Source organism: Idiotropiscis lumnitzeri, unplaced genomic scaffold (assembly GCF_059441095.1).
Source record: "Idiotropiscis lumnitzeri isolate Australia: NSW breed Sydney's pygmy pipehorse unplaced genomic scaffold, RoL_Ilum_1.0 HiC_scaffold_399, whole genome shotgun sequence".
NCBI lineage: Eukaryota > Metazoa > Chordata > Actinopteri > Syngnathiformes > Syngnathidae > Idiotropiscis > Idiotropiscis lumnitzeri.
The window spans coordinates 1-21,591 of NW_028283936.1; the positions used below are offsets into that span (position 1 = coordinate 1).

At 43.7% G+C, this 21,591-nt stretch overlaps 1 long non-coding RNA gene across 1 annotated transcript; it reads left to right on the plus strand.

The window, feature by feature from the left end:
- Nucleotides 1-10,218: 10,218 nt before the first annotated feature.
- LOC148314151 (uncharacterized) lies at nt 10,219-13,291 on the plus strand. The gene is made up of 4 exons (XR_015841935.1): nt 10,219-10,362; nt 11,021-11,140; nt 11,740-11,903; nt 13,133-13,291. It is a non-coding gene; the product is annotated as an uncharacterized LOC148314151 (long non-coding RNA).
- The last annotated feature ends 8,300 nt before the right edge of the window (nt 13,292-21,591 follow it).

The following is a 21,591-nucleotide window of genomic DNA, read 5'->3' on the forward strand; positions in this document are numbered from 1 at the left end:
TCACACATTTATAAACTAAGTAATATAACTTTAGCATGTGAAAATAATATCATAAATCAGTAAAGACCATGACTACAATCAGTCATTCCTATGCGTAGTAGAATTAGAATTAGAATTAGAAATCCCTTTATTGTCATTGTACTCAAGTGTGCAACGAGATTAGAAGGCTCCCCTCTCCAGTGCAATACAACAATAAGACAGACAAATATATAAATTAGATTAATAAATAAGAGAGTGCAATGGAATTTAGTACAGAATAGGGTATATAAAAACACATCACGATGCTGTTCTGCAAGGTAAGGGTGTTCTCGTGTGTGTGTGAGAGTTCAGAATGGAGATGGCTCTCGGAAAGCAACTGTTTCTCAGTCTATTGGTCCTCGATTTGATGCATCTGTAGCGCCTGCCAGAGGGCAACAGGTCGAACAGGTGTGAGTTTGGGTGGGTATTGTCTTTGACGATGTTGAGAGCCCTTCTGAGGCACCGGGCGGTGTAGATGTCCGACAGTGAGGGGAGAGGGCAGCCAATAATCCTTTGAGCTGTTTTGACTGTCCTCTGGAGCCTCACTCTGTCCGCCTCAGTGCAGCCGCTGTACCAGGTGGAGACACAGTACGTCAACAGGCTCTCAATGGACGAGTGGTAGAAGGCTAGCAGCAGCTTCCTGTCCAGGTTGAATTTCCTGAGGACTCTCAGGAAGTGCAGACGCTGGTGGACCTTCTTTACCACTGCTGTGGTGTTGTGAGTCCAAGAAAGGTCGTCGGAGATCTGTACTCCCAGGAACTTGAACGTGTGGACCCTCTCCACACACACGCCTTCGATGCAGAGGGGGGGCGGCACCGTCTTGTTCCTCCTGAAGTCGACGACAATCTCCTTTGTTTTTGCAGTGTTAAGGTGCAGTCTGTTGTCCTTGCACCAAGCTGTCAGTCTCTTTACCTCCTCTCTGTAGGCTGTCTCGTCACCTTCCGAGATCAGACCGACCACTGTCGCGTCGTCAGCAAACTTGACGATGGTGTTGTTGCCGTGGGCCGGGCTGCAGTCGTAGGTGTAGAGGGCGTATAGGAGAGGGCTCAGCACGCATCCTTGAGGGGAACCGGTGCTCAGCATGCAGGTGGAGGACGTGTAGGGGCCGAGCAACACAGTCTGGGGTCTGTTGGTCAGAAAGTCCTTAATCCAGATGCGTGTGAGGGCAGGGAGGCCGAGAATGTCAAGTTTGGCGACGAGGATGTCTGGGATGATTGTGTTGAATGCCAAGCTGTAGTCCACAAAGAGCATCCTTGCATAGCTCTGCTGTTGTTCCAGGTGGCCCAGCACAACATGCAGAGCAGTGTTGATGGCGTCCTCAGTGGATCTGTTAGCCCAGTATGCAAACTGGTAGGGGTCCAGAGTGGGAGGAAGGCAGTCCCTGATGTGCTGGAGAACCAGCCTCTCGAAGCACTTCATGATGACTGGTGTGAGAGCAACAGGACGGTAGTCATTCAGGTGGACGGCTGGTGACTTTTTGGGGACAGGAATAATGGTGGAAGTTTTCAAGCAGGAGGGGATGACTGCTTGAGCCAGGGAGCGGTTGAAGATCCTGCAGAATACATGTGACAGTTGGTGGGCACATGTTTTGAGGACCTTGCCTGGTATTCCGTCGGGTCCAGTAGCTTTCCTGGGGTTAACAGCCAGGAGCGCGCGCCTCACATCGTGTTCCTCTACGGTGAGTGGGGGGGAGTTGGAGCATGAAGTGCGGGGGTGTGACGGTTGGGGCGAGTCAAAGCGAGCAAAGAAGCAGTTAAGCTCCTCTGCCAGCGATGCACTCGGGTCTGCAGAGGTCGTGCTGCTGCCACGGAAGTTGGTGATGCTCCGTAGACCCTGCCACACCTCCCGTGGTCTGTTACTGGCAAGGTGGGCCTCCAGCCTCCCCTTGTAGGTTGCCTAGGCTAGCTTGATGCCTTTGCTCAGGTCAGCACGAGCCACCCTGTACTGGGCTTTGTCGCCTGACCTGAAGGCAGCGTCACGGGCCTTGAGGAGAGAGCGAACCCTGCTGGACATCCAGGGCTTCGCATTTGGGAAGGTCCGTATAGTCCTGTGTAGGGACACAGTTTCCATGCAGAACTTGATGTAGTCCACTACACAATGTGTGTAGACATCAAGGTCCTGATGATCAAAGAGGCCCCAGTTTGTGTCTTGAAAGCAGTCCTGTAATTCACTCATGGCGCCGTCACGCCAGGTTTTCACAGTCTTTGTGGTGGGCCTGAATCTGCGCCTGAGAGGGGTGTATGCAGGTGCGAGCTGCAAGGACAGGTGGTCTGACTGGCCGAGGGGGGCGAGTGGGAGGGCCCTGTATGCGTGCTTGATGTTCGAGTACACATGGTCGAGAGTGTTGTCTCCCCTCGTTGGGCACTTGACATGCTGGTGAAACTCTGGGAGTACAGTCTTTAAATTGGCCTTATTAAAGTCTCCCGCTACTACGTGAACGCCATCAGGGTGGGCCCGCTGATGTTTATTGATGACGCACGCGAGTAGCGAGAGCGCCGTGCTAGTGCTAGCGTCGGGAGGGATGTAAACAGCTGTGACAATCACGACCGTTAGCTCCCTCGGGAGAAAATAAGGCCGGCATTTAACGGACATGAACTCGATGTCGGGGGAAGAGTGCTTCTCGACGATCGTGCTATCGCCGCACCAGTTCTCATGCACGTAAACACAGAGCCACCCCGCCCCTTCTCTTACCGGTGTCCCTTGTCCGATCCGCGCGATGTAGCGAGCGCCCGGCCAGCTGGATGCTAGCATCGGGGACGTCTGCGTGCAGCCAGGATTCCGTGACGACGATCACACTGCTGTCTCGCACATAGCGGTTTCCCAGGATTTGTAATCCCAGGTCGTCGATTTTGTGGACCACGGATCTGGCGTTGGTGAGGTACAGACTCGGCAGTGGTTGCCTATGGGGCTGCCGTCGCAGCCGTTGCAAGACACCGGACCTGCAGCCCCGCTTCTGCTTCCTCTCTCTGCGTCGCCTGCGCTGCCTCCCGGTCCCGATGACAAGCCACGGTGAGCCGGGCAGCCTCGCCAGTTCGTCCGGAATTTTGCGATCATAGCATATTCAGTAAATATAAACCTGCTAAATTAAATAATTGACATTCTGTCCCATAAATGTTTAAAATGCCGGTAATTGCCATACAATCCTTCAAGGGTCGACGAGCGATGTTCGGGAGGAGGAGCAGTGGTGGTGGTGCGTTTCCCTCGGGCATGTGTCGGTAAATCCAGCGGAGTTCAGCGGCAGTGGATTGAAGTTGTCCTGACACAGGTTGATGACATGACAGGAACAGGCAGAAGTGCGAGAAGCAGACTGGCCTGCGGGTCCACATGGCAGACAGGTGCTAACTTTGATAGGTAAGCTAAACTTTAGCCACAGTAGACGCGTCAGCGACTATGCAATCGGTGGGTGGCATTCATGAGAATCGGGATCGCTCAACATACAGATAATAATAAATAAAATCACTGTAACTGGAGGGATTGTAAACTGCTAAAGCAGGTACAACAAGCGGATCCAAAAAATTTCTGAGAGTTACCGGTGAGCAGTGGCAGCCAAACGTGCCAGCGTCCACTCAACCGGGAGTTGATTCAATATTCACAATATTTTATTATTTTGTCGTACAGTTGTTTAAAAATGGCTCGCTATCGCCCCCTAGAAAAAAAAAACAACAAAAAAAAACAGCCCCATATCTCTGTTTCACCAAACTGAAAATTTGATGAAGTGTGTACAAAGCCAAGACCTAATAAAAAGTCTCATGGAGCCGTATGCTAAATTGAACAGGAAGTCGGCCATTCTAAATTTATCAGAATCCGAAATCCTTTTATTGTCATTGTACAGTGTGCAACAAGATTAGGGAGCTCCCCTCTCCAGTGCAATACAACAATAATTTAATCAAATATATAAATTAGATAAATAAGAGAATAAATATTGTGATGGAAAATAGTATGAAATTGGAGAAATACAACACAATACGTCGCTGTTCAGCAAGGTAAGGGTGGTCGTGTGTGTGTGCATGTGTGTGAGAGTTCAGAATGGTGATGGCTCTCGGAAAGAAAATGTTTTTCAGTCTATTAGTCTTTGATTTGATGCACCTGTAGTGCCTGCCAACAAATTTACTTCAAACATTGACGAGGCTTTGAAAACAAAAGCTGCTCTAACTTTAACTACAAGCAAATTCCTCTTGAAGATTCCTCACGTTATTTCTCGGAAATATTTCACATTTCCAACGTGCCAGTACCCCAACGTTGTCCGGGTGGCGAGGGCCCTTTATAGCTGCTCGCAGCTCTAGTTTTTAATTAATTTTTTTAAATCAATGGTGATGACAGTGAAATATGTCTTGTCTGGTATCATGATAGCTGGAGGATATTTTGTCATGATATTTTAGTCAGGCCTGATAACAGTGATGTATGCTGATTTAAGGCTACTTTTATTTTGAAATGCCGTATCACATTTTGGTGGGACCGCATTTGATGGACAACTGGGGTTGTCTAGTGTCCCCCAAAATGGGTCTGATATCACGATAGCTCGAGGGTATTTTGAAATGATTATTTTAAAATCAGTGTTGATGACAATGAAATGTGCATATTTCAGGTGGGTTTTTTTTTATTGTGAAATTACACATCAGATTTTGATGGGACCATTTTTGATGAACAGCTGGGGTCGTCTAGTGTCCAACAAAACTAGTCTGGTATTACGACAGCTCCAGCTCTTTTATTTTAAAATGCCTCCTTACATTTTGATGGGACTACTTTTGGTGGAAAGCTGTGTTGTCTTGTGTCCTCCAAACCTGGTTTGGTATTACCATAGCTAGAGGATATTTTTTAATGAAATTTTAAAGTCAGGCATGATGACAGTGAAATGTGCAGATTTCAGGCAACTTTTAGTTTGAAATTACAAATTAGATTTCGATGGGACCACTTTTTATGGACAGCTGGGGTAGTCTCGTGTCCCACAAAACTGGTCTGGTATCACGATAGCTCGAGCTATTTTTTTTTTAACTCAGTGGTGATGACCGTGAAATAAGCGAATTTCAGGCTACTTTTATTTTGAAGTGCCACATCACATTTTGATGTGACCACTTTTGGTGGACAGCTGGTGTGGTCTAGTATCCCCAATCCTGGTTTGGTATCACGATAGTTTGAGGATATTTTTTAAAGATTTTTCTTTTAAATCAGTGTTGATCACAGTGCATATTTCAGGTGATTTTTTTATTTTTAAATGCCACATCAAATTTTGAAGTGACCACTTTTTGTGGACAACTGGGGTGGTCTGGTGTCCCGCAGAACTTGTCTGGTATCACGATAGCTTGAGGATTTTGTAATGATTTTAATTTTTTTAATCATTGGTGACGACAGACAAATAAGCAAATTTTCACGCTTTTATTTTTAAATATCCCATCAGATTTTGATGGGACCACATTTGTTTTTACGGTTCCGTCACCACGCGAGTGGCTACCTGCGAAAGCAGCACGGCTCACTATTTGAGCCTTTTTCGCGTGTTTTTCCCTTTACCCAGTTTTATTTATTTTACCTCATCGCAGCAATGGACATCCAAATTGCGGTGGTTTTATTGCTGCTGGGGGCTGTTTTTTGCGTGATCGTGTCCGGAGATGTCACTGGGAGCTACGGATCAATCGTTTACACAAGAGATCAGCTGTTAGCACTTCGTGCTAACCCCGTGCCGACTCCCGGAGCGAGACCCGATATCCCCCACGAGTTGAGGAGGAAGAGACGGGGGATGTCGCGCGGGGGCGAAACGCCAGGCAAAGAGGAGGCGTGACCACCCCGTCCTCCTGTCCGTTTTTATGGGAAATGTTAGATACCTTCCCAAGAAAATGGACAAGCTAACAGCGCTAACGCGGCACAAGAGGAACTTCCAATGAGCTAGCTTGCTGATGTTCACGGATTCATGGCTAACAGACCTAACGCCGGACACCGTCGTGGAATTTGACGGCTTCCAAATACTACTTGCGGACAGGACACTGGAAAGCGGTAAGAGGAAAGAGGAGGGCTGGCTGTGTTTGTTAATGATAGATAGTGTAACCCTAGGCACATCACAGCTAAGGAGCAACTTTCCAGTCGGGACAATGAGCTGCTAGCTGTTAGCATGCGTCCATACTTGACAAGCATCGCGAGTTAACAAGGACGTGCACGTAACAGGTGCGTGAGTAAACTGCTTAAAACTTTGATCGTCATTCAGCTGACCTACAAATTGAGACGCTACAGTCAGTTTGACGTTTTTGTTTGCTTGATTGTGGATTGACATGGAGGAACAAGACAGTGGAAAGCGGACATTAAAAATGACGGAGAAAAGCTGTAGAAGATCACAAGCCTAAACGGATGCAGGCACGCAGGTGCAAATTTGCTCAATTGACCTCCATGCAACGTCAAATTGAACAATTGATGGAGGATGATGCAAATGTTGACGCTGTAAAAAACTGAGCTTCGTGTTTGCTTTAGCGGCATGGAGCAAGAATTTGTGGACCTCAATTCCGGTGTGCAAAATTTAAAGACTGAAGAGGATTTTGCCGATGACCAAAATAACTGGTTTGATCCAAAAAATGTAATTAATGGAAATGTGAGCAATGGAAGAAGGACGTTTTGAAACGTGCAGAGGAAGGATGCAATAAACAAATATCACCTGATGATAGTAGATCTGCATCTACTAACTACACCCATAGAAGTAGAAGTAAAGAATCTAACAGACAGAAGCTCACTTCTGTCAACGTCTTCAATTAAATTAAAGGCTCAAATGGAACGAGCATGTTTAAAGGCAAAGGCTGCTGATTTACAACAAAGGTTGGCACTTGAGCAAGAAGAAGCTGCAATTAAGGCAAAGAAGCAAATGCATGCAATGCAAACGGCACTCCCTGAGTCTGATGCTAAATTGGATGTCTTGAGAAGATATGAAAATACCCAGGAGGATGGTATCCACATTCCTGATGAGTGTGTTACAATTTAAACAAGGAAAAACATTCAATTACCATCACAGCCTATCAGAGCAACAAGCAGTGTTGACCTGAAATGCTCCCACTTCGACTATTCCAATGGCTAGATTTCCACATCAGACAGAAAGTAGAGAACAACAGGGACATGTGCTTGATGGCCTTTGCCAAGCAATCTCACAGCAAGCCAGTGTCGCAGAATACTTAGCAAAGAGTCAAAAAGCATCGCTACTTCCCGAACTTTCCATTCCTACGTTTAAAGGCGACCCTCTGCATTATAAAACCTGTATAGGTGCCATTGAACATGGGATTGAAGGCCGTACAAGTGATAACCGTGATCATCTTCAATTTTAGCTGCAGTATACTAGTGAACAACCACATGAGTTGGTGAAGAGCTGCATCCATATGGAACCTCTGACAGGATATACCAAAGCAAAACAAATCTTGAAGGAGTTTTATGGTGATGACTTCATGATAGCAGAAGCATATTTAAAGGAAGCCATGGATTGGCCAACAATCAAGTCTGAAGATGGTGTTGCACTTCAGTCTTTCACATTATTCCTTATGGGCTGTTTGAACATAATGGCAGATGTTAATTACATGGAGGACTTGGACAACATGGCTAATATAAAGGCATTGGCAAACAAACTTCCATACAGACTTATAGAATCTTGGAGAAAATTTGCCTGCAATCTCCAAGAAAGAACAAATAGAAGAGTGAAGTTTAAGGATTTTGTTGACTTTGTTGACAAGCACGAAAGATTCTATAAAACAGAAAACAAAATCACAGAAACACCAAAATCAAAGAAAGTCTTCACAACAGTCATTGTGCCCGCCAAGATGGAAAACAACAAAACCACCACGCCAAAGGCAGAACCTGTTTCAGTGGATGCTATTGCCAAACCATGTGCTAATTGTAATGGAGAGCAACAGTCTCACAATTTGTAAGGAATTTAGGAGAAAGCATCACAAGGATAAGATTGACTTCTTGAGGAGCAAGGGTCTGTGTTTTGCATGTTTGATGCACGGTCGCATTAGCAGTTGCTGGAAACAAAAGCTTAAATGTCAAGAATGCTCTAGACTGCATCCTACAGCACTACACATTGTCCATAAACTTCTGCAAAGAAACAGCCTAAGACGATTGTGAATAGCAGTACCTATTAAGCGCCCTCGTACAAACAACAGAAACCTGGGGTGTCACTGGGGCCTGTAAATAGGACTGCATCCTTTCAATAATTCCGGGATGGGTCAAGGCACAAAAAGGAACCAAGACAGTGACGACTTACTGTCCGGTTTAAAAATGCCCTGACGCCTTTTTTAGACTGAAATAACTTACTAAAGTTTTCGTTTTGTGCCATTCAGAATGGGAGAGGGAGCCAGGAGGCGAAACAGCCGTCTTGCCAGTTCAATCCCGCACACCCTCTGACTCTCACCCTCCGTTCTGCCTTTTTATTGAAACTAACTCATCAATAACTAATCACCAGAAGACAGAAAAGCATCAACAACTAATCACCAAGAGACAGAAAACATCAATAACTCACGGTATAAAGGTCAGTTTAACTAAAGCATCAATAACTAATCACCAGGGACTCCAGCAGGCAGAAAATCATAACCCAAGGTCAGTTTAACTAAACACATCTTCAGGATACGGTGTCTGTGTGTGTGTGTGTTAAAATAACAAGTAAGTGTCTCTGTGTGTGTTCAACATTAATGAGTGTATAAAAACATGATTATGAATACACAAACTGATTACCTATCCTCAGCCCATCTTACATTTCCCCCCTGTTGTGGATTTAAAAATCATGTCCTTACGGCTTTAAGACAGATCATCATAATGAAATCATACAACAGTGTGATCATCAGTGGAGGAGCGAAAACCTCACATTAGGGAAAAATTCCCCTCCTCCCTTCCGGCGTAGAATGAGATCCTCATAATTTGATGACCATCAGGGAATAAAACTTGTCCCTGGGGTGACTTGGTGGAGGCCCTTGCCTCGTTGTAGGAGAGGACAGCCGTCCTTACCTCCCGGATCTTCGTGTATGGTGTGTGTGTGTGTGCACGTGTGTGGACAGGGGCAAGAAGTCCATGTGTTTTTACGTTTTAGTGTCCAGTTTGAGTTCGTCATTCTCAACATTAATCAGGTTGTAACGGTACATTTGGGCAACAAACCTACGATTAACCATCATCTTTGTCATAAAAATAATGCAACATGAACAGACTAAACATAACAAAATGAAAACTATAATTATCCCTATATATTGTTTTTTTAAATTCTTCATAGTGGTCATAACATCAATTGTTTCATTTTTATTAAAAATTTAAATGCAGTAATGTACTCCAATCAAGGCTGATATTCCTTTGTTATGTACGTCATTAATTTCCAAACAATATCTAATCTTTTTGTTCTGTGGCTTCAACATATTTATCATCTCATCAATATTAGCACCACAGAGTACTGAGTTTCGAGATCCTCACAATAGTCGTTCTCAAAATGATATTTTTTTTTATCAATTTAGCTTTGTTAAGGTAAGATATTTTATTGACAATCTAACATTAATATGCAAAGAACATGTACATTAGTACGAAATGTAAAAAAAAATTGTGGTGGGGGGGGGTGCGAATTGTTTTCTTCTTGGTAGGGGGGGCATGACAGGAAATAATTGAGAACCACTGGTCTAGTCACACACCAGCTCGGGTTCATTCCCTACCAGAGAAATGACATTCCATGTCCCCAGAGCTAGGCGCTTTATGTTGCCGGGGATTGGACTGCCTTTGACTGCCTCCTAGCTCAAAGGAAACCCAAATTCTTTGGTCCCGCCCACTGGTAGTGAGCCGAAGCCCTTGTATTAAATAATAAATAAATACATAAAATAAAAAAATTAATAAATTTAAAAAACGGACCGATCCACTGCTTGGGTTAGTTTGACCCACCTTGAGATCCGTTCCCACTCAGTGACAGTGTCTACAAGCCACTGCCACCAGGCCAGTGAACCCAACGTCCAGGCAGTGACAAAAAACGTGATCAAATTACATTGCTCATCATAAGGTGTTTGTGAGACGCTCTTTGTATGTTTCCTCAATTAAGACCTGTTTTCCATTGGTGTATTTGAAAAAAGTGGTGAACCTGTTAAATTCACTACAAAACATTAAGAAGATGAAAGTAATGTTTGGAGGAATATTATTTTTCTATCGACATGCCGGCGGGCGGGCACAGATAGAGAGTGATAAAGCAGCACCACCCGCGCGGGGCGTGCTGACGAAAAGGCAAGCGCTCCTCCTCTCATCGCGTCCTTATTAAGACAGAAAAAAGACGCTGTTGAATTTGACCTATTCGCAGTTCGAGCAGGTGCTTAACGCTGGAGAATATCACCACTTCGAAGTTCGAACTGCTGTTGAAACGGAGAGGTAAGTGTTTTTCGTTTGTTTTTATTCAAAACATGCCTCGAGTGCATTTGTTCATGGTTAGAGATAGTTGTGTGGAAAACACTATACAAAGTAGCACCATGGATGTGGGCCTACAACACTGGCCTAGCAAACATGTGCTCCTACATCGACATAATTGACGAGCTCCAGTTAAGCATTGAATAATTATAAAACGTCATGGTGCTTTTACTCATTTAAAGAACTAAACCGACGCGTATTTTCATCCGGTGGTCAGGTTTGCATTGAATGTGAGCACGAGGGACGCTAGCTTGTTGCGTTAGCTTTGCGGAGCTAACAGCTTGCACTTTTGTTATAGAACAACAGAATGCAAGTACCATGATAATTTCTGTCATTAATTTTTGTGTAAGACACGATGTTCACTGGTTAATTACATGATTCTTAAAGCAAAGGTTACTGTGAATGCAATTTTGGTAAGATTTTTGTAGTCACACTGCATAAATCTGTCTGTCTGTTGTTTAAACTTCAATATAAACTATTATGGTTGAAATCGTTAATTGGGATGGAGGGATTGATATTTTTTTAATTTATAATTTATTTTTCTTACACTGATATTGTTAAAACTCCATTTAGCCTATAGTATTAATAATTCTCAACACAAAACTGTCTTTTTTCTTTATAGAATAAACAATGCCTTCCCTGAGATGCAGGAAGTCCCCAAAGCAGGATACTATTGAACATGCAGTCAAGGGTCTGGACAAGACTGCAGAGTTAGAAGCGAAGTATATAAACTCATTTAAAGGTATGATGTTAACGCTTTTGCTAAGATATATTATTGTTTTCTGATAACCAAGCTGACATCGTTTTTTAAGTGGTTGTTTTACATTAAGAGTGTCTTGACCTTTTCTTTTGTCAGTTTCAAGTTATTTCAGTGAGCGTGAAACCTGATGGTAGGAGTTCTATCTAAATTAAGGCTGTACTTGATGACGCCCTCCGGCATTTTTATACCACAATAGACCGGTGAACAAGTCCGATATTGATAGTCTAGTGTAAAGCACGTTATACGTCACAGAGATCACGTGATGCGATCCAATATGACTGTGTATACAGTGTATGTCATTGTTATGAAACTAAATAATCTTAAAGTTTTTTTTTACGTAACCAGGTGCCATTGACATTTGTACTTTCAGTCCTAATACATACTGGCTAATGCAATGCTGGAAAATGAATTTTGGCTGGTCTGTTCCTTTAAAATCATAAAGAAGGGCTCTGCTCTATCCCTCACAAGAAGCAATGTTTCAAACCACCCTACATTTGTATAGTGGCCCAAATGAATATGATGACTCCTTATTTGTGTGCTTAAAAATATGACGAAGCTATCTTGATTTCCCTGTTAACTAGGTCGAGGAGTATTTACCAAGGCCCCTTTCAGGAAAGATGACTTTATTCTTTATTATGGAGTACAGAGGAAAATTGATAGATTCTGATAAATCTCAACGCAGGAAGATGGATGGAAGAGGCACTGTCTTTTTGTTTGACTTCCGCCGGCAAGAAAAAACTTGGAGGTGAGGCAAAGATTGAGATGTTATCTTATTTTTGTTTTTATTTAAAAAAATAAACACATACTCATCCCATAAGTGTTAGGGGAAAAATCATTCTCTAAGCAAAAATGTATACCGTATTTTCGCACCCAAAAGACGCGCCGTGTCAAAGGGCGCAACACCTGTTGAGGCCGCTATTTCTGTCTTTGTAACATATACTGGACGCACCGCCTGACAAGACGATAGCACAGCTGCTGTTAGCATAGCATGAACTTGGCAGAGCTGCCCACACTGACACAGCCGATAGCAGCCTACTATGCCCCAATAACATGAGCAATCACCCCATTGTTGCAGCAGACGCCAAGTCTCTATTGACAATAGCTGACAATGGCTCAGGCCAATATTAGGTGCATTGGCAATAGCCTACAAAGCAACGTCAGGGGAGGGACTTGGCTGCTCACCACACACAAAAAATAAAAAACTCATCATACAAGCAAACAATGAAACATAGAAATAAGATTAACACAAACATGTATCTCTCATGCCATCAATATACCCAAAAAAAATGAAAATAATACAAAAGCCACTCAGCCTTAGCTAATTCAAGCAATGCATTCTGGGAGCAGAGACCCACAATCCCATAGCTGTTTAGAGAGATTTGCATGGCTGTTTAAAGAGATGTGCTGTTATGCTTTGGACTTTTTGTCTGTTGTCTAAACCTGGGACGTTTCTTGCTTGCAATAACATAAATGATAAGACAGACTAAAACATTGTGGACAGCTGCCCTTTGTCCAGCTTTTTCCAACACCATCACCCAAACATTATAGTCAGATGGTGTATTTGTCACGGTCGATTGTAAGCATGGACAACTCACTCTTTGCCCAGCAGGGTGTGCTAACATGCACTTCCAACAGCTCGTTGATGACAAGGGCTGATGGACGTGAGTGGTACTTTGTCCATTTAATGGACGCATCGACTGACAGGGCGCTTTGTTTGCTTATGACTGCGAAAATACGGTGATTACTTTTATTCATGCGTTGAATCTGTACAAATGAAAATATAGACCATGAAGTCTCAAAGACAAGCTGTTAATAGGGTCTGATTCCAATAGAAATTTCTTGTATGATTTGATTTAGAAGATTTAAAAATTGTGGATTTCCTATTTTTATGTTTTGTGTACACAAGATTGTCTCAAAGATTAATTTCTGACATTGATTGAATAATTGTTTTTTTTTTTTTAAATCTATTTTAAGTGTTGATGCCGCTCAAGAAGATGGCAGTCTGGGAAGACTGGTTAATGATGACCACATGCACCCCAACTGTAAAATGAAGAAGAAGACAACAGAGGACAGACCACACCTCTGTCTGTTTGCGCTCCGAGACATTGATGTTGGCGAAGAAATAACTTAAGACTATGGACCAGCTGGCCTTGGAGAACACAGGTTTGTAAGATGCATCTTTAAGTACAATAACAGAGCCCACTTGTGGTGTTCTGGTGATGTAGTTTCCAATTAGTTTGGCAATCTAATAAATGTATGTTGAGGTTTCTATGGAAGTTGAACATGCTGACTGACTGGGGGAGTTCTCCATTGTCCACTATCTGTAATTCAAATTTGTGGGTCTGAGTCAAAGTTTGGCTCTTCAGGAACAACGAACTGGTCAGGGAGTGACAGTATTACAAAGTTCTGCGTTACTCTTTTCTGGGCGGTGGCCCTGTTAGGCCATCATATGCCATATTGCAAATATCCCCATTGTGGGACTAATTAAGGACATCTTTATGTTGTGGTTTCCCTACCAGAACCAGCACCAACCCTGTATATTCATGATATAAAACACTGTTTCAATTTGATATTTAGCCTTTCTATACTGTAAAAATAGAAGACCCCAGGCTTTCCTGCGCTCCCTTGCCCAATTGGTGGTGTTCAGGAGACAACCTGGGACTGAAATATCAGTCACAACCAGTGTTGTTTTCGTCACTGATGACTATGACGAAAATACTTCGTTAACGCCCCTTTTTTAATGACGATGACAAGCTAAACGAGGTTCTTTTATGACGAAAACATGACGTGATGTACATGAATTTTTTTCGTTGACGAGACAAAATTGTTAGCATGTGGTTCATAAATTATTTTATGTTGCTTTTAGTGAAATAAAGCCACAACAGTTGCCCAACAAAATGTTTTGCTTCTCTGCTTATTTTGGAGCAGTGAGCATTGATTCCACTGTTGCCACTTTTTTCTGTTTGTAATGAAGAATCCTTTGTAGTCCATCCAAAAGTCTTTGTTATTGGGTGGAAACCTTGAATGCCTTGTTTTAACTCAAATGGACTTAAACCCATCCATCCATCCATCCATCCGTTATCTGTACCGCTTCTCCTCACTAGGGTCGCGGGGGGTGTTGGAGCCGATCCCAGCTGTCTTCGGCAGTAGGCGAGGTACACCCTTGAATTGGTGTCCAGCCAATCGCAGGGCATACATAGACGAACAACCATCCACGCTCACACTCATGCCTAGGGGCAATTAGAGTGTCCAAGCAACTTGCCATGCATGTTTTAAGAATATGGGAGGAAACCGAATTACCCAGAGGAAACCCACGCAGGAAGGCCGGAGCCAGAATCGTACCTACGACCTCAATATTGTGAGGCCATCCTGCTAACCAGTTGGGCCACCGTGCCGCTTGGACTAAAACCTTTGTGAATAAATTGACGAAAACTAGGGTAAAACTTTTTTTGCGTTTCCGTCGATTAAAACTGGACTAAAACCCTTTTTTTAGTTTTCGTTGACTAAAACTGGACTAAAACTATAACGAATTGGGATGACTAAATGTGATGTAAACAAATCAGCACTTTGTCCAAATGACTTGGACAAAATCTAAAATGCCTGCCAAAAACAACACTGGTCACAACACGTGTCTACAGAAGATTAATTGGCATGGGCGAAATTAATTAGTTTTATTTCATTCATGAGCTTATGTTTTGTTTTGGGTGGCTAAGGCTTAAAATGTGTAAAAATCTAATCCAACCTCAAGTATAATTAATTCAATAAATTTATGATGCTACTAAAACATCGAAGCAGCCTCCTCCAGGCTTTACAGACTCAGAAATGGAGGTATGCGTATCGTGTACTCATCCTGTCGTGTCTCGAGATGTTAAAATTGCAGTTAGATAGACGTGTGCTGATTAGACAAGACTTCTAATATATCTGGTGTCACAGGATATTTGTCAGTGAATGTGTATGTCTGGTTTGAGGCTCACTCAGCTTTTTCAGAGTTTTGTGACGTTTTGGCAAAAGGCGTGGCTATTACGGTGCTGAAAAGTCCGATTGTACCATGTGGCAACAAAAGCTCCGGCAACATGACTCAGATGATCCTATCTTCTCGAAGTTGTACACATTTGAGGATACTTCAGCCCTGAAGACATCTACCAACTTATTTTTCATCGTAGTAGTAGCGCCACCAACTGGTAAAAGCTAATACAAGTTATTTTCTTGGATGTTTTTCTCCGTGCAACTCATCAAGGTCACCCTCATATATGCTCGGAGGACTGTTTCGGCCATGAGGATGTCACAATACGAAATTCATCCTTTTTCGTGAAAAGTTGTGGGAGTGGCATTGCACTGTTTGGCAATAAAACAACGCTGATTATGAGGTTCTAAATATGAACGACAACTCGTGAAACTTGACACACACATCAGGCAGAGCAAATTTATCAATATTTTATACGTTAGTTGTGCAGCTTTTTTGAAATGGCTCGCCATGGCCCTCGAGAAATGTTCAAAAAAGCAGCCCTGGTTGAGTGTTTCACCTCGCTTTTTGTAAATTTTATGGAGTACAGTGAACCCTCGGTTATCGCGGTTAATGGGGACCGAGACCACCCGCGGAAACTGAAAATCCGCGAAGTAGCGGCGCACCTTCAAAAATGCTTAAAAGAAAATACAATATATATAATATATATATATATATATATATATATATATATATATATACGGGGGGAGAGAGAGAGAGAGAGAGAGTGAAATTCATGTTATAACAAAAAAACCAAATTATTATTAAAACTTATTTTTTTATTCCCCAGCCATTCTTTTTGTATTTATTTAATTACTCCGACTTTTACCTGCTGGTACGCCGTCCGGTGTTCCCTGTGAAATGAAAGGTGGCATTCTTTAATTATTTATTTATTTATTCATTTATTCATTCATAACTGACAGCTTCGCGCTCCGTTCGTGTCCGGGCGGAAGAGGTGTTCCAATTCGGCTTAACTGTGACACACGCCCGCCCTCCTCCCCCGGAGCTTCCATTCGGTTAAACTTAGGGGCCGCTTGGCACCGCCCGTGCCCGGGGAAGGTGCTCCTCTTCGGCTTACTGTGACGCGAGCATGCCCGCCTCCTCCGGAGCTTCCATTCGGTTAAACTTAGGGGCCGCTTGGAACCGCCCGTGCCCGGCAAAGGTGCTCCTCTTCGGCTTACTGTGACGCGAGCATGCCCTCATCCTCCGGAGCTTCCATTTGGTTAAACTTAGGGGCCGCTTGGAACCGCCCGTGCCTGGGGAAGGTGCTCCTCTTCGGCTTACTGTGACGCGAGCATGCCCTCCTCCTCCGGAGCTTCCATTCGGTTAAACTTAGGGGCCGCTTGGCACCGCCCGTGCCCGGGGACGGTGCTCCTCTACGGCTTAACTGCCACGCACGCCGGCCGGAGCCCTGGTACGGTCCGAACCGCGCGAAACGTCGCCACCGATCGTGTCCGGGGGAACGTGCTCTTCTTCGTCCACTCTCCTCTTCGCCCACGCTCTTCTTCGGCGCACGCCGGCCGTCTAACCGCTCCAGCGCCCGTCGTGCCGCTCGGCGAAACTACAATGCCCCCGAATATTTTTTATACCCGCGAAGCACTGAACCCGCGAAAGGTGAACCGCGAAGTAGCGAGGGTTCACTGTATGTATAAGACCAAGACCTACAAAAAAGTCTCTTGGAGCAATGAGCTAGGTTTTACAGGAAGTCGGCCATTTTGAATTTACTTAAAAGGGGCGGGTCACCACAATGGACTTTGTGTAGAAATTATTATTGGGGCCCGAGCAGCGACCGCGGCGAGGTCCCTATTGTTTATGTAGAAATTATTATTAGGGCCCGAGCAGCGACCGCTACGAGGTCCCCATTGTTTTTGTGGAAATTATTATTATTATTATTATTAGGGCCCGAGCAGTGACCGCTGCGAGGTCCCTATTGTTTTTCTAGAAATTGTTATTAGGGCCCGAGCTGCGACGGCTGCGAGGTCCCTATTGTTTTTGTAGAAAATATTATTACTTTTATTATTATTATTATTATTATTATTAGGGCCTGAGCAGCGACCGCTGCGAAGTCCCTGTTGTTTTTGTAGAAATTATTATTATTATTATTTTTCCGATTGTACGATCGCATTTTTGACCCCGAAACATGCACAAAAACTCACCAAACTTGGCAGTCTCATCGGGCATGGCGAGAAATTTGATATTTTAACGTCTAATATGAACAGGAAGTGAGTTATGAATTTTTGAAAGTCCGACTTTTGCCCTTTTTTGCATGTTTACAGGGGTCATTCTTTTGCACCCTGATCCTAAAGGCTTCATCTGATTGCCTTAAAATTCTGTCTGTAGCATCTTAAGACCTGGGACAAACACTGGGGCTAAAATCTTTTGTTTCCGAAATACTATATGACGGGGCGGGGCTTCAAAGTTTTCACTTAAGATTTCCTTCGCCGCAATGGACAAAATGCTTAATAACTCTCCTGCACATGCTGCTAAAAATCCAAAACTTCACATGTACATAAAGAGTCGGTACCTGAAGACATCTATATGTTTATATTCTGTTATACACCTTGCGCCAATCAATATCATTTTTTACATTTTGACGTACTGCACGGTGCCTTTTAACGAATCCGATTGAAAATTGGCTAGAAAAGACTCAAGACATTGATCTTACTCTATCCCTATTTTTGTGACTTTCCTTCGAAGGGCGTGGCTATTGCGGTGCCGCAGAGTCTGATTATTCTCCGTGGCAACAAAAGTTCCTGCAAAATGATTCAGATGATCCATCTTCTCGAAATTTTTCACATTTGAGGATATTCAGGCCCTGAAGACGGCTGCCAACTTATTTTTGATCGCAGTGGTAGCGCCACCAACTGGTTAAAACAAATACAAATTATTTTCGTTGATGTTTTTCTCCGGGCAGGTTCACAAAATCTACCTTATATTTGCTCGGATGAGTGTTTAGGCCTTGAGGATGTCACAATACGAAAGTCTTTCGCCTTCTTCAGAGTGTCACATGATGGTGTCTTGTGGCCCGTCTTTATCAGCTGATGTTCCATGAGGGCGTGACTTACCTGTCACAAGAATGAAGGCAAGTCACGCCCCCCGCTGTCCGTTAACTCCGCCAAGATGCTGGTCCAGGTGGTAGAGAGGATGAAGGCAACCTTGTCTCTGTTCATGGTTTTTATGCCTCGCTTGCAGATCTCAATGGCCTCTCTGATCCAGCGCTGTTGTTTGTTCTCTTCGGTGCGGATGACCCTGCCCTTCTCCCGGTCCATGATGTGGTTTTCCCTTTTGCAGTGGTCAGTGATTGCTGATTTGTAATGTTCATGTTGTGCTTGTTCTTTTACTGCTCTGATTTTTCATTTTTTTGACAGGTAAGTCACACCCTCATGGAACATCAGCTGATAAAGACGGGTCTCAAGACACCATCATGCGACACTCTGAAGAAGGCGAAAGACTCGCCGAAACATGTCAGGTAAAAAATTTACCGAAAACATAATTGTCTGCTTTTAATGAATCTGTCAAATATCAATAATAAGAAGACAAAATGAACCTAATACAAATAAATGAATGCTTAATAACTCCCCTGCACATGCTCCTAAAAATCCAAACCTTCACCTGTAAATAAAATGTCCCGACCTGAAGACATCTTAATGTTATTATTTTGTTATACACACAGCGCCGCCAAGTGGAATCAAAAATTTGTTTTTATTTTAATTTTCACGTACTGCAACGTGCCCTTTTGACGAATCCGACTGAAAATTAGTCAGAAAAGACTCAAGACAATGATCTTACTCTCTGCCGAGTTTTGTGACGTTTTGGCAAAAGGCGTGGCTATTACGGTGCTGAAAAGTCCGATTGTACTTTGTGGCAACAAAAGCTCCGGCAACATGACTCAGATGATCCTATCTTCTCGAAGTTGTACACATTTGAGGATACTTCAGCCCTGAAGACATCTACCAACTTATTTTTCATCGTAGTAGTAGCGCCACCAACTGGTAAAAGCTAATACAAGTTATTTTCTTGGATGTTTTTCTCCGTGCAACTCAACAAGTTCGCCCTCATATATGCTCGGAGGACTGTTTCGGCCATGAGGATGTCACAATACGAAATTCATCCTTTTTCGTGAAAAGTTGTGGGAGTGGCATTGCACTGTTCGGCAATAAAACAACGCTGATTATGAGGTTCTAAATATGAACGACAACTCGTGAAACTTTACACACACATCAGGCCGAGCAAATTTATCAATATTTTATACGTTAGTTGTGCAGCTTTTTTGAAATGGCTCGGCATGGCCCTCGAGAAATGTTAAAAAAAGCAGCCCTGGTTGAGTGTTTCACCTCGCTTTTTGTAAATTTTATGGAGTACAGTGAACCCTCGGTAATCGCGGTTAATGGGGACAGAGACCACCCGCGAAAACTGAAAATCCGCGAAGTAGCGGCGCACCTTCAAAAATGCTTATATATATATATATATATATATATATATATATATATATATATATATACGGGGAGAGAGAGAGTGAAATTCATGTTATAACAAAAAAACCAAATTATTATTAAAACGTATTATTTTTTTATTCCCCAGCCATTCTTTTTGTATTTATTTAATTACTCCGACTTTTACCTGCTGGTACGCCGTCCGGTGTGCCCTGTGAAATGAAAGGTGGCATTCTTTATTCATTTATTTATTTATTCTTTTATACATTCATAACTGACAGCTTCGCGCTCCGCTCGTGCCCGGGCGGAAGAGGTGCTCCAATTCGGCTTAACTGTGACACACACCCGCCCTCCTCCCCCGGAGCTTCCATTCGGTTAAACTTGGGGGCCGCTTGGCACCGCCCGTGCCCGGGGAAGGTGCTCCTCTTCGGCTTACTGTGACGCGAGCATGCCCTCCTCCTCCGGAGCTTCCATTCGGTTAAACTTAGGGGCCGCTTGGAATCGCCCGTGCCCGGGGAAGGTGCTCCTCTTCGGCTTACTGTGACGCGAGCATGCCCTCCTCCTCCGGAGCTTCCATTCGATTAAACTTAGGGGCCGCTTGGCACCGCCCGTGCCCGGGGAAGGTTCTCCTCTACGGCTTAACTGCTACGCACGCCGGCCGGAGCTCTGGTACTGTCCGAACCGCGCGAAACGTCGCCACCGATCGTGTCCGGGGGAACGTGCTCTTCTTCGTCCACTCTCCTCTTCGCCCACGCTCTTCTTCGGCGCACACCGGCCGTCTAACCGCTCCAGCGCCCCGTCGTGCCGCTCGGCGAAACTACAATGCCCCCGAATATTTTTTAGACCCGCGAAGCACTGAACCCGCGAAAGGTGAACCGCCAAGTAGCGAGGGTTCACTGTATGTATAAGACCAAGACCTACAAAAAAGTCTCTTGGAGCAATGAGCTAGGTTTTACAGGAAGTCGGCCATTTTGAATTTACTTAAAAGGGGGCGGGTCACCACAATGGACTTTGTGTAGAAATTATTATTGGGGCCCGAGCAGCGACCGCGGCGAGGTCCCTATTGTTTTTGTAGAAATTATTATTAGGGCCCGAGCAGCGACCGCTACGAGGTCCCCATTGTTTTTGTGGAAATTATTATTATTATTATTATTAGGGCCCGAGCAGTGACCGCTGCGAGGTCCCTATTGTTTTTCTAGAAATTGTTATTCGGGCCCGAGCTGCGACGGCTGCGAGGTCCCTATTGTTTTTGTAGAAAATATTATTACTTTTATTATTATTATTATTATTATTATTATTAGGGCCTGAGCAGCGACCGCTGCGAAGTCCCTGTTGTTTTTGTAGAAATTATTATTATTATTATTTTTCCGATTGTTCGATTGCATTTTTGACCCCCGAAACATGCACAAAAACTCACCAAACTTGGCAGTCTCATCGGGCATGGCGAGAAATTTGATATTTTAAACGTCTAATATGAACAGGAAGTGAGTTATGAATTTTTGAAAGTCCGACTTTTGCCCTTTTTTGCATGTTTACAGGGGTCATTCTTTTGCACCCTGATCCTAAAGGCTTCATCTGATTGCCTTAAAATTCTGTCTGTAGCATCTTAAGACCTGGGACAAACACTGGGGCTAAAACTTTTTGTTTCCGAAATACTATATGACGGGGGCGGGGCTTCGAAGTTTTCACTTAAGATTTCCTTCGCCGCAATGGACAAAATGCTTAATAACTCTCTTGCACATGCTGCTAAAAATCCAAAACTTCACATGTACATAAAGAGTCGGTACCTGAAGACATCTATATGTTTATATTCAGTTATACACCTTGCGCCAATCAATATAATTTTTTACATTTTGACGTACTGCACGGTGCCCTTTTAACGAATCCGATTGAAAATTGGCTAGAAAAGACTCAAGACATTGATCTTACTCTATCCCTATTTTTGTGACTTTCCTTCGAAGGGCGTGGCTATTACGGTGCCGCAGAGTCTGATTATT